Source organism: Anarrhichthys ocellatus, unplaced genomic scaffold (assembly GCF_004355925.1).
Source record: "Anarrhichthys ocellatus isolate YVR2014 unplaced genomic scaffold, GSC_Weel_1.0 scaffold4, whole genome shotgun sequence".
In the NCBI taxonomy this organism is placed as follows: Eukaryota; Metazoa; Chordata; class Actinopteri; order Perciformes; family Anarhichadidae; genus Anarrhichthys; species Anarrhichthys ocellatus.
In genome coordinates, this window is record NW_022280034.1 from 8,876,689 (window position 1) to 8,889,811 (window position 13,123).

At 40.1% G+C, this 13,123-nt stretch overlaps 1 protein-coding gene across 1 annotated transcript in view; it reads right to left on the reverse strand.

The window, feature by feature from the left end:
* The window catches only part of LOC116381146 (protocadherin-15-like), a 231,534-nt gene extending 218,982 nt beyond the window's left edge, over positions 1–12,552 (reverse strand). The window contains exon 1 of the mRNA XM_031843009.1: positions 12,220–12,552. The gene's annotated coding sequence lies outside the window, so the exon portion shown is untranslated. The remainder of the gene's footprint in view (positions 1–12,219) is intronic.
* Positions 12,553–13,123: the final 571 nt, after the last annotated feature.

Sequence of the window (13,123 nt, forward strand, 5' to 3'; positions counted from 1 at the left end):
ACACACACACACACACACACACACACACACACACACACACACACACAGTATGAGACTGGCTTCATCCTCTCACACCTGACAACACTTATAATCACATACGCTTACACATCACTAAGCCACAAACCCACTCACACTGACAGTTTTAATCTTTTTAATTTTATTTCTTACTTTCATTCTGCTTTATTACTACATTAATGATGCTCTTCAGGTCAGTTTAACGACCGGGAATCTTTCTGTTTTTGCAGTATAATATATAAATAGCATCAAGCTCTGAAGACCCATGTGGATTCTAAAGCCAAATGAAGGATGATTTATTTCAAAATGTATGCAGTCAAGACCAATTATTCCAACATCCTGTCTCTTGTCACAAACTAAACCAGGTGTAAGCCAGGATCAGAAAGACTAAACCCTCCACAAATATAGAGCAAACTTCCACGCAGTCCCTAAAGGGTCACAGTGGGATTTAAATGCATTTGTGTTGCTTTGCAAAACTTTAGCTCGTCAGTGTCTGCAAATTAACGTGCAACTGTGGCAGGTGACAGGGCTCCAGACTGCGACCAAAAACGCTCCCATATACAGTAGGACCATTTTTTGAGTGTGTGAGTTACATGTTTATTTATTTAGAATACAATTTATGTAGTGGAGACATCAACCAGTCTCCGTCTGAAGTCACAAAAGTCAACCTGACAAGCGAGGGTTGAGCAGTTGCCAGACTAATTAGACTATTTAAATGGAAAACTCTACCGAGCAATCTATTTAGTTGTTACCGTGTTCCAAAAAATGGAGCCGATTATTTTTTTTAAGTAAAATAAGGAGCGAGAGAGGAGGAAGAGACGAGATTCTGACTCACTCGCCACTGATGATGAAAGTGCAGGAAGAGAGAGACCCACTGAGCCAGTGTCATTGATCAATGCCAGTACAAGTAAAAGTCCTGCATTCAAATTATCACTTAAGTAAAACTTTGTAAGTATATAATCAAGAAAATGTACTTTTTTTAAAAGAAACATTTCATTTCCCTGTCAAAGAGTTTGAGACCCTTTGTTTTGCACTGCTTTAGTTTGTTGCCAGGTTCATAGACGCTGAAGAACCCGCGGGTATTACAGCATTGGCACACAGCTCGTCCTTATGAAAACATATTTTTGCTCCACAGTGATGCAGTGCGGTCATAGATTTGACCATCAATACCGCTTTTCAATTACTGCATAAAACAGTCCCTCGCGCCAAGTCAAAGGCTTTTTGTAAGTCGACAAAGCAAAGTATGTCTTTATAAAGCCATCTCCCTCGCTCTCGCTTTTAGACAAACACACACACACACACACACACACACACAATGCTGGGCCAGACTGAATATGTTTAATCATTTATGAGTCTCCAGAACTGCTAACGCAAACTGCACACCAATACCCACTCAATAATTGAAGCCTCTTATTGATCGTGGGATTGCAATGCCTGTGTTGAGGGACATTATTCAGTGCTGCTGCTGATAATAACACTGCTGATTCCCTCCTATAAAACTAGCTTTAATTCGGTGGGTGAATGAAGACCGAGAGGAGGAAATGAAATGATGCCGGGAGGGATTTGAAAGACAGAATGAAAGTCAGAGGGTTTGAGAAGGAGTCTTGAGGAAAAATAAAAAATAAAAAACTACAAAAGAGGGAGAGGAAAGGAGTGAGACAGCGCAAATTAGAACAACACATGCTTTGTACACATTGTCGACATCCAGTGACATTTGATATTCAAAAGGCTTAAAGTGGATTACAATCACAAGCAATCTGTTATTTTGAACCTACAAGGAGGAGGCTGCTGGGCTACGCTGTAGTTTTCAGTTCTAAGATCAATGTGCATGGTCACTGAGAGAAAGACTGACTATAAACATACAGTAGATCAAACCTGTCATATTTGATTCTGTGAATTTCTCCCTGTTGACTTGGCATCCCTGCCTCCTATTTCTAACCCTTATAATAAATATTACAGTTTACACCACAGCTGTAGTTAAAAGTCAACATAAGCCTACCAAAGAAGAGGAAAAGCTGTAAACTGTCTCCACTCGTACTTTGTATTACAGATTACATTATGTTAAATAGGCAGTATGTTGCACAGATACTAAAAAAGAAAACATTTTACCGTTTATTATTTCTTTTTTTTTTTTTACCCGCTAAGGCTGAAAAGATAAAACAAGCCTGACTTCCAGGCCTTATGATGTGCTTGTCTCCTACTGGCATATGTGCCATATAATTTGTGGTTTTCCAGATGATAGAAAATGTGAAGAGAAGAGCTGCATAGCTGCTAAAAAAAAAAAAAGAGCTGCATAGTAGTGTTTAAAAGTCTAGACTCTAAACTACCAATCTCAAAATGATATGTCTGAGTACGTCCGATATGAAATGAGGCTTCCACAGATGGTCAAAAATGGAAGGAATCTAATGACTCTGAACGAAGAGCAATTTGAGAGAACATAATCTGAACCTAATGATAGTGTGCAATGTCAGGGCAACACTTTATTTCATATCCATTTTGACAACCATTGTTTGACTTCAATTCCTCTCAAGAAATTCTGTACTAATGCAAAACATCTACTTAAGTAGTCATTGCTGCTCAGGCTATAACAAAAAGCACTATTCATTCTTCATCATTCACAACAGATGACGCTGATAAGATTCCGGCAACACTTTGGAGAACAATGGATGGCATAGCTTTAAAGTGACAAACATATAAGGGCTTCAACATATGCTAAACTATTTTTATGTCATTTTCCAGATCTTACATAGTGCTAACCTTAGCTAACGTTGCTAACAGTGTAAACTGACAGTGCTGACGGAGCTAACTGTGTTAATTTGAAGGGGGAACCGGAGGGCGGGCGCTATGCTTTTGCAACAACGTCCTTGTCTGGGACACATTCACTGTTGCCAACTTGGCGACTTTCTCGCTAAATCTGGCGACTTTCCAAACCCTCATGGCGACTTCTTTTGTCAAAAGCTACAAGCGACAAATCTAGCTACTTTTTCTGGTGTTTTGACTCTGACGTGAAAGCACGTACCGTTCGGCACGTGGGAGCTGCTGTGAGCCCCTCCGCCGCCCCAAAGCACTCAAAGGCAGTTAGTCTCACAGTAGCCCCTCGCGCAGCAGTCCAAGCTGCAGAAAGAGGAGACCCACACTCTCCGTGTCCAGACTGCAAATGAATCGCGCACGCGCAAAGCCGCCGCTGTTCCCGCCTCTCTCCTACAGCGCTCATTACAATTATGCGATGACGTCATTTAGCGACTTTTAGGACAGCCAATAGCTACTTTCCTTACTGAGGAGTTGGCAACACTGGACACATTATCAGCTGTGACCGCAGGCCAATGTGGCACGCTCACGTGCACTGAAAGGCACACAGGGCCAGCCCGGCTAAATAAACAAAGCACAGATTAGCTCGGATTACCACCCACCCACACCCCCACACACACACACGAAGAGCTACTTAATTCATTACGACCCAATTCATAATAGGCCTTATGTATAAATCACAAGAAGACATAATTACAGAATTAAAATTACACTGAAAACTTCTGTCTAGGATAGTAGGAATGAGCGGACTTTACTATTAGGGCAACAAACAGAGCAAACCTTGTCTAATCACATGACTCACAGGGCTTTTAAATAAATGATGCGCTTCTGTGTGTATCCAGTCTGAATCTTAAATATTCAGACATTTTTCCATCTCAGTGCATCTTCTCCAAGGAGGCCAGTCAGCTAAATATTCAGAGAGAGTGTCTGAGTCCTGATGTTACACGCAAACATTAATCACATACAGCATTTATGTACATGTGGCCCTGATGTGTAACGTGTTTGCATGCATGTGGTGGTGGGCAAAGAAGGGAGAAAGTCAAACGGAGAGTGAGAAATGGGAAGACCGCATGCTTAACATACAGTGCATGCGTCTGAACGTCCGTGCACGTTGACGTGCGTGCGCTGCGAGTTCACTAATGAAAACATGGGCATTACCCCAAAGATATGGTTTCTCTGAAGTTGACAGCCAGCTCTTTCACTGATGCTGCTCCCTCTAGTAAGGCTAAATAAAAAAATATTCCCTCAGTCACTGTACATCATTTATCATCACCTTTATTTACCACCGGTAGATGGACTGAGAGTGTTCCGAGGGCTTGGAGCTAGAGGTTAGAATGTTTTGCCGTGTTATATCAGTGAGGCAAAACATAAAACCCAATAGCCAACAGCTGTAAATATGTTTGATGATGATACGTTTATCACATGAACACACTGTCGATACGTGATCCGTACGGAACCCCCCCCCCCTCACGGTTCGGCACGTACTGTATGTGAACCGTGGATTAATAACACAGTTTAACGTTAACCATCACAGTGTGAAATTAAGTTTTACAGACATCGTTATCCGCCAATATTCAGTCAAAATATGCAATCAGGACATCTGCATTTATGCTATTCTGTAATCCCTGGTGATGTTACATTGTAAACAACCAATCCGTGTTGAAATTGACACGAGCAGAACTAAGTCTCTTACAGTCTATATTGTAACAATGGTAGCATCACTAATGGCCAATTTACGAAGGCTCTGTTCACATTATGATGCAATCAGGCTCTGTTTGGTGGAAATAAGTACTGGGCTGAACGTAAATTACAAAGTTATGATGTGTTCACATGAAATCTCGTGAAATGTAGTTTTGGTGAGAAACTTGAATAAATCCAGTTGTTTGAAAGAGAAGTTTTCACAACAACATAAATAGATAATAAAGATGAATTATGACCCGTTTACACTCTGAGTAGATTAGAATGCATCATTAAAACTATTGATGACAAGATTTGTTTTAACCAATAAAAATATTCTTTTTAATTTCCTAATCATTTGAATTGTGTGTTTTTAGGAAGAAAAAAACACTATAGATGACTATAACAAAGTAAAAGGATAACATTTTGAATTTTTGATGGTTTACACTGAATTTGGAAGGGTTGAAATGATTTTTTGGGACAGTGACTGGAGCCTTGTAGACCAGCTGCTATAATCAAACAACAAAAAGGATCTGTATCTGCCAATATGGATCACTAATGATCGCTAATCAAAAACTCTGATCCGTGATACGATCCGAACTGTAATTTTTATGATCCGTTGCACCAGAAGCATTGGCCAACCCCAGCTTCAGAACTATCTAGACGACTTACTCACTACTGGACACCTTGACTGCACTCACTTGCCCGAATAAGTTTCTTTCTTGTTGCTTTGTGAAGCCTTTCTTGGTCCTGAAGTTGACTCTGTGGCTTTGTTTTGTTCCCAAGTGCAAACCAAACTAATAATAAAACACTGATTCTCAATACAGTGGAAAACCAGAGCTATGAAGAACCATAAAGAATCGTCACCGCTCATCCATCCACACCGTGGGCGCACACAATATATAGATCATGAACAGCACACATGCATAGCTGCACCTCTCAGTTCTCTGGAAGTAACATCACTCACATCCAACCATTAATGGCCCTCTTCATCATTTGCACATAGGAGGCTATGACCTCCTTCTCTTTGCCCATTGACACTCGAGTATAAGAAGCAATCAGTCAGTACCACACAGATGACACATATGGAAATATGAATGTGACAGAATAGAAATTGACGGGAATAAATATCCTGATATTATAAAGAAAGACATTTATTTGGACGGACAGACTGTGTGTGGGTATGAAAGATTTAGAAAGACAGACGTATTGCGAGTGTAACTGTGAGTTAGTGTGCGCGCGTGCATGTGGGTGTGTCTAGTGGCAACAAAAGCAAAACCGAACATATGAAACCAGTCTGTTTGCCTTGAAGTCAAAAGAAGATGAGGTTATAGATTTTCTTCGACTGTGCCATCTGTCTCCAAAATATAAGGAGCACATGTGCGGGCATGCATGCATGCCCCCACACACACACACACACACACACACACACACACACACACACTTGTAGAAAGTAATTTGTTTGTCCTGTGGTCAACGAGAAAAGTTCTGAATTCATGAAAAGAAAAAACAGATGGTACAAATGAATTCTGAGTAATTGTTCAACCACTCAACTGGACAGTAAAGACTCACTGACGTCTGCTTCAGTGAGAAGGTTGTTCGACTTTTTTGGCCAAAAAGAAAACAAAGAAAATCCAAGAAGCTGGTCAGTTTAACAATATCGTAAAAAAAATCCAATACAGTATGGAGTGGTGGACATTTCTGGATTCTAAGATACATTGCGATGCAGACGCAAACAACTTCTTTCTCTTCACTTCCCTTTCTCTCCTCTGATCTCTGTTTCAGGGCGGAGCTTACACCCATTCCTCGGAGCTGAGACGGAACTCGGCAGCCCGCTAGAAGGTTCCTCACGCTACCAACATTAGCTGCTCTGTTTCAACCATGCTAAACTTAAAGAAATGTGCACGCAGGCTGAAATTACACTGTGGGGTTGTTCTGTCAGGAGATGCAGTGACTAAATAATGACTCATTTTCATATATTTGGGGTCACAAACATCATGAATCAATCCAATCCATATACAGAGTGGTGTCTTCGCACGGTCTGGGTTCATATTAGGAGATTTATTGGATTGAAGACATTCTCGACTGTCATTTATCGTCTGAGCTTTTGATCCAGATACGTTCTGTATCTTGAAGGCAAGGACCCAGCTGCAGTCTGCGAAGTGCTGGATCACTGTCATTGCTCGGGCTGCTTAGACAGCAGATAGTCTGCATCCGGGCTCTCGTACCTCTCTCTGAGGTGTTTCAGACGTTCTGACCTTTTGGTGGCCACTTAAAACTTTCAGACGAGGAGCTTATTGACTGTCAGCAATGATTTATGTTAGAAAAGACAGAGAGGGAGGAGGGAGGAAGTGAGAAAAGGCAATGGAGAGGAGCAAACTAACTGTTGACATCTTGTAGTTTTTCTTTTATAATGTAAATGGTACAGAAAAGAGGAAGGAACCCGTTTAAGCTGCATGTGTTACTTTGCATTTACTTGTGGTATTTGGCTTGACCTGAACCATAGACAATGGTAGCCTTCAACAACAAGGCAGTTCAGAGTCTGTAACATATGACTGACATCAAGAAAGTATACCAATAAAACAAGGCAATATGTAAACATGAGTAGGGTTTTTAAAAAGACTAAAACCAATTAAAAAGAGAAGATAAAATGAAATGGAGCAGAACAGGACAAATCAAAAAGTAGAATACATATTAGACTGCAGCTGCACTGCAAGATATGAATAAATACTCTCAAGTAAATTAAGGAAATCAAAAAGTTTTAAGCTGTAATTTGAACAGTTCGAGCAGATCTCAAGTTTTCAAGATCTGTGATGCATAAAAACTAAATGTTGCTTTTTCATGTTTAGTTTTGGCTCCAGGGACAGTAAACAAACCTGCCCCCCCCGACGATCGGAGAGGTCCTACCAGTTCACAACGGAGCAGAAGATCACAAATGTATTTTGGCCCCAAAACCTTTCAGTGCTTTATGAACCAACTGTAGCATATTAAAGTCACTAAGAAGACGCTGTACCTCGATTGGAATTCAAAGCAATTCATCACGTCCGTGCCGTTTCTCGAAATCCTGACTGGAAAACATCCAAATTGAACCAAGAAGAACATTTTTAATTACTTAAAATTGGAGGTTTCATATGGGTCTGTAATTGTTCATCAGCGAGTTGTCGATATCATTATTTTTTTATGAGTGGCTTAATGACTGCAGTTTTCAAGGCTTGTGGGAAATAACCTGAGTAGAGAACTGTTGCCTATTTGCAGAAGATCTGATGCAATGCAGTTAATATAAAAAACAAACCTGTAGGTAGCAGGAGAAGGATTTCAACTGCACCAGTCTTGCATCTAGAGCCAATGTAAACAGTTGCGTGCTCATTTATTACATTTTGTTATTCTGATATTCGTTTTGCTTAACCCCTCTGGATAAGAAACGTGCATAAAACACACCAAACCTTTTCTTTTTCAAAAATGTTTCTTACTCAATAACAAATAAAAAACTACCAGACAGGGCTGAGTGGAGCCTCTGAAGGGTGCATCACGCACAGGGTTGCAGCTGCGCACAGCTGGAGAGGCAGCGCGCGATGCCCAGAGACAGCAGCCTCAAAACACTGCCATTTAAGGGGAATCGTGACTTGCAGACACAAAGTGTAAAAACAACACTCGCGGACTCATGAAGACACATTTTCTTAGAAAAAAAAAACAACATGTCTGCGAGTGTGCGACAGGTCAAATGTGCTGCTTTAATGACAAGTCCGTGTAAGTCCCGCAGAGTGTTTTCTTTTTATCTTTCACTTGAGACGGCCAACTGAAAAAGTGTAGAAGAGTGTTTAACTAGTAGTTTTGAGTTTACTGATGCCATCAACCATGTTGCAATTACACAGATGAAGCTCCACTGAACAAACAGTTAAATATGAACAGAAACTGAAAATTACTTTTGGTCTCTGTTCCTCTGACACCATTTCTCCAGCTCTCTGTCTCTCAGACTTTCTTTCTTGCCCTCTGTCCAATCCAGGTCCAGGTCTCCATGTGATTCACTAAGAAGTTCTCCAAAGAACAACTTGTTTTCTCTCTGCCTCAGATGTTGTGCTTGTTGCAACACAGTGCACGTCAGGGCTTTTTCCTCAGATGTCACCTCACAGCTCCAGAATGTACAAGACTTTGGTTGCAACATCAGAAATTCAGCAGTGATATATTTTTTTGTTTTATTATTATCATCATTATGTTTTAGAAATTAAACTTAACATACATTTTCTTTAAATATACTTTCCTTCTCCTCTCTTACTGCTGTCAGTAGTCCTGTGTTCCTCTCATTCCTCTGGGTTGCTGACATATTTATATTGTTCATATAGGTTTAAATCTTTATTCTATTGTGTTTTGCTATTCTTCTGTTGCAATCTTTAATGACGCTCCGGCATAAGAATTTCCTTCGGGTTTAATAAAGTTCTGTCTTATGTTTCTCTGTCTCTTTGACTCCAGAGTAGGGATTTCCTGAGCCAATACTAAAGATCAGTATCAGGACCGATTCAGGCTTAATGGATTGGTATCGGCTTAGTGTTTGTTTGAATATTTGATTATGTTTGGATTGGCATTCTGTTGTCCATTTCGGGTTTCGGATATTCGCTAAAATGGGTGGCTAAATATACTTGGGCGGACCGCCCAACTAAAGCCTGTGTGTGGGGAAACAACTTTTAGGGACTCGAACGCACAGTTTATTATTTGCCGTCTTTGTCTCAAAAAGCCCAATTTCACTTATTGATTTTGTCTCATACAGCATAGCACTGCACATTGATTTTTCTGTAATTTGTCAATTTATTACCAAAGCCTTTATCAATGATACACGTTACGTGTCAATAAAGTGTTGCACCTACATTTGGGGCTCGTGCCAATACGATTTTCAGAAGGGAGCACCAGTTATACTAGCAAAAAAGGATATTCTGGAGCCTTGATGTGATAAAGGTGATATTTACAACCAGTGTTTCCGCTCACAGCTGCACCATGTCTATCTTTTTGTCTGCAGCTCTCTCCAACTGTTTCCATGTTGTCTGACTTACTGGCTAAACCCCCCCAATCTTTCTCTTCATCTCTCTCTCCTGTTCCCTTTCTCCTCTTTCTTTCCCTGTCCCCATTGAGCCTTGTCTCCTCCCACTTATTCTCTCTGTTCTTCATGGTGAGTGTTCTACACTTGTCTGAACCTTCTCTGAAACTCCCTGCAGGATGGGTGGTGGGTGAACACACACACAAACACACCGTCAACACACACGGTTCCACACTTTATATACATAGTACGCACAATAAAAACACGGGCAAAGACACTCATGCTCTCACATACACAAGCTTGCTTAAACTTTCAGGAAACAGCAAGAGAGCGCCTACACGCATGGGCTACACACACACACACACACACACACACAGCAGTTGTCTTGACATTTGTAAAAAATGGTTTAATGGAATTTCCTCTGCTGGTTAAAAATGATTGAAATGCCACTGCAGGCATGATCACAAATCAATAAACCATTCTCAAAGCTGCCATTTTATTTAGACATGTGTGTGCATTTTTTTCAGGCCACAACTGGTGAAATTTTCTTCTGCCATCTGCAGTTCCATTTTGTTTTTCATTTAATTTTGATCCCTTAAATGGCCCTAAACCGTGCTAATGAGATAAGATGCACTTTATTGATCTTCAGGGAAAAACTGCAGCGGCAAAGAAAAAAGCTCTAAAATCAAATGCATCGAGGTGTCTTCACTGGGTCTCTATAGTGGGTTTAGGGTATTCTTTGATGTGCCCTTTCTGTAAAGTTGGCTTTTTACAGATTTGCAAATGTACATACATAGTAGGACGATGCCATTCATATATTAAAGTAAGATATGTATTGACTTCCAAAGAAGCCTGAAAGCTCTAGCCTATAAAAACACCTGAATGTGCTCGCTTTAGCTACATTTCCACCAGAGTGCCAGCCATCATCTTGCCCAATTTTGTTGTTATCCATGTATTATTTTTAAAAGTAGTGGGCCCTGGTGTTATCATCGTCTAGAGACAAGATTAAATAAGTGTGAATTTGGGGATTTCAGAAAGATCTGTAATGATATGGTAGAAATGTGCTGAAGGATTAAGGTGTAATCTGATTCATTTAAGATAAATCCACACTGCCTAACTGCCTTTGCAATGGCTTTCTGGCTTAAATATTTGATCCTCTTAAGTTTCCACATGCTTAGTCCACTTTGCGGACTAAGTATTTCATTTTGGATTCTCCTCATTGTTATTCTCTGGCACAGAGAAAATCTAGTCCATGTCGATGTGCCCTCGGTCAAGACACTTCAACCCCAAATTGTTCCTGTGAACTGTGCCTACAGTGAGTGAATGTTATAGTCCCGCTGAGCAGGTGGCACCTTGCATGGTAGCCCCTGCATTTGTATGAATGGGTGCAATTGGGCGACTGACATGTAGTGTGAAAGCGCTTTGAGTGGTCGAGAGACTCAAAAAGCGCTATACAACAAGTCCATTTACCATTCAACTTCCTACTGGGAGAGTTCAGTGTGTCCCTGATCTCCAACAATCAACACCCTCATTTCCCAGAGAGAGAACTTTGTGTGCTCTCCTTTCTCTTTTTTGAGGCTCAGCTCATTTGATGTGCATGGTTTTGGAAAAAGGCTTGGGAGGGAATATGTGCCACATATCCAAACATTTTCTAGTTCCAGCTTTTTTTGACTGAAAGTTTTTAGGATTGGGACTGTTGGCTTGGGGAATATCAAAAACTAGATGGCTCAAGGGTCCATTTCAATAATTAATTCATTTATTGACGCATCTCATTGTCTATTTAAGGAATAGAATTATGTCCAATCTAGTATTCGATAGGGAAACAGCTTGCTAGCAATTTGATAGCATCCCCCGGGGAACTTCTGATGGGCATTTTCTGAAGTTTTTAGACCTCATCATTAATTGATTGAATGATTTTGTGTTTACTAGAGATGTGCTTATCACTTTCTTTTAAATAAGTCATTTAGCATGAAAAAAAAAAAAAAAGCATAAAAAGCAACAAAGAGGGGGCAGCCCTAGATAAAAACAAAAGCAAACTATTTATTGCGAGTAAAATGAGTTGAGCAGCAGTTTTCAGTACAAAATAGGAGAGTATAGCATATAAAGAGTGCAAATTTAAAATATCAGTAAAAAGGTTAAAGATAAAAGATTAATAGATAGTGTCAATAATTGCTAAAAAATATAGTTTCGGCTTTTTATATTACTTATTGTATGGCCTCAAATCAGAAATATTCTGGGTGGGTTTAGAAAAAAAACAAGTCGGACCAGCCTGTCCCTAAACTAGGTACTAAAGTGCTATTTTGCTTAATTCAGGAAATTATAACTCTACTTTCCAATCATTTAACATTAAGGGCACCAACATCAACAAACTGGAAAAAAATAATGATGCTCTTTACACCAGGTAGAGGGCACGGTAGCATACTGCATTATTTGGCACTGGGTAACACACTTCGCATACAGCAGCTACACAGCTGGCAGACACACCATGCAGAAAGACAATAAGCAGGCACTAAAAGGCACAACGCTTACTTGAAACAACAGCGTGGCACGGCGGCCAAATAACAACGCGCGCAACACATCCTTTCACCTGTCGCGTTAGGCTCATCCAACAAACAAAAGCCAAACTAATTTACACCATAAATTCAGCCTCATCCAAACCAAAGACGCCCAATAAACGAGCTTAAATTGCTTACCTTATTTCTTTCGTGGAAATATGTCCCGATAGTCCCATTATTGAGCCAGCTCTCTCTCAGGTGAATATTGACATGGTTCAGTCCAGACGTCAGGTAGTACACGTCCTCCACAGCCGGAGAAAGCTAGCGGCAGCAGCAGGTTGCTTTGCGGGTAATTAAGCAGCTGACGCTCCTGCGCGTGTTTCTACTTACTGGATGAAGGTGAAGTATTTGAGAATGGCGACTAAATTGACTGACGTTTTCTCTTTCTCCCATAGTTGTTTTGTGAAAACTTTGCAACGTTTTTTCCGTATTACAGCTAAACGTCAGCATCATTAGTTTACTCATCCGGGCACCATCACTGAGTGGCAGAAAAGGATCATCAGCACACCTGCTGACGGTAAGTATGGCCACTCTGAGTGAACCATCAGGTGATAAACAGGAAGGAAACCTTCTTAGGTACAGTCTATGGACGAAACACTACACATTTTTATTTAGTTGTCTCATTATTTTTGAGAAATTATAAGGGTGATTCATTTATGGCATTAATTCATCCATAAATTGGTCTGGTCTATAAAATGTCATGTGACAAAAAAAGAGCTAAATATTTGCAAAGTGTGGCTTTTTTTCTGGATAAATTACTGAAACTGTTAGTTTATTATTAACTGTTAACAATTACTGTTCTTTCAGTCAGACTAATCCATTTAGCTCTAATGTTTTTGTTTGTTAAAATGATTGACCATCTGTGACTCAAGATTCTCCAACATCTTTTTCAAATTGGTGCAGAATGGATAGTCTAGCTGTTTGTCAGGCTTTTTGATACTAAGAAACTGTTTTTTGTGAGAAATATGCATATTCTTTCTGAATGTGTTTTGCTAAACAGCTTTTGCTCCTTTTATCATTCAATTTAAATTCTTATTTTCTC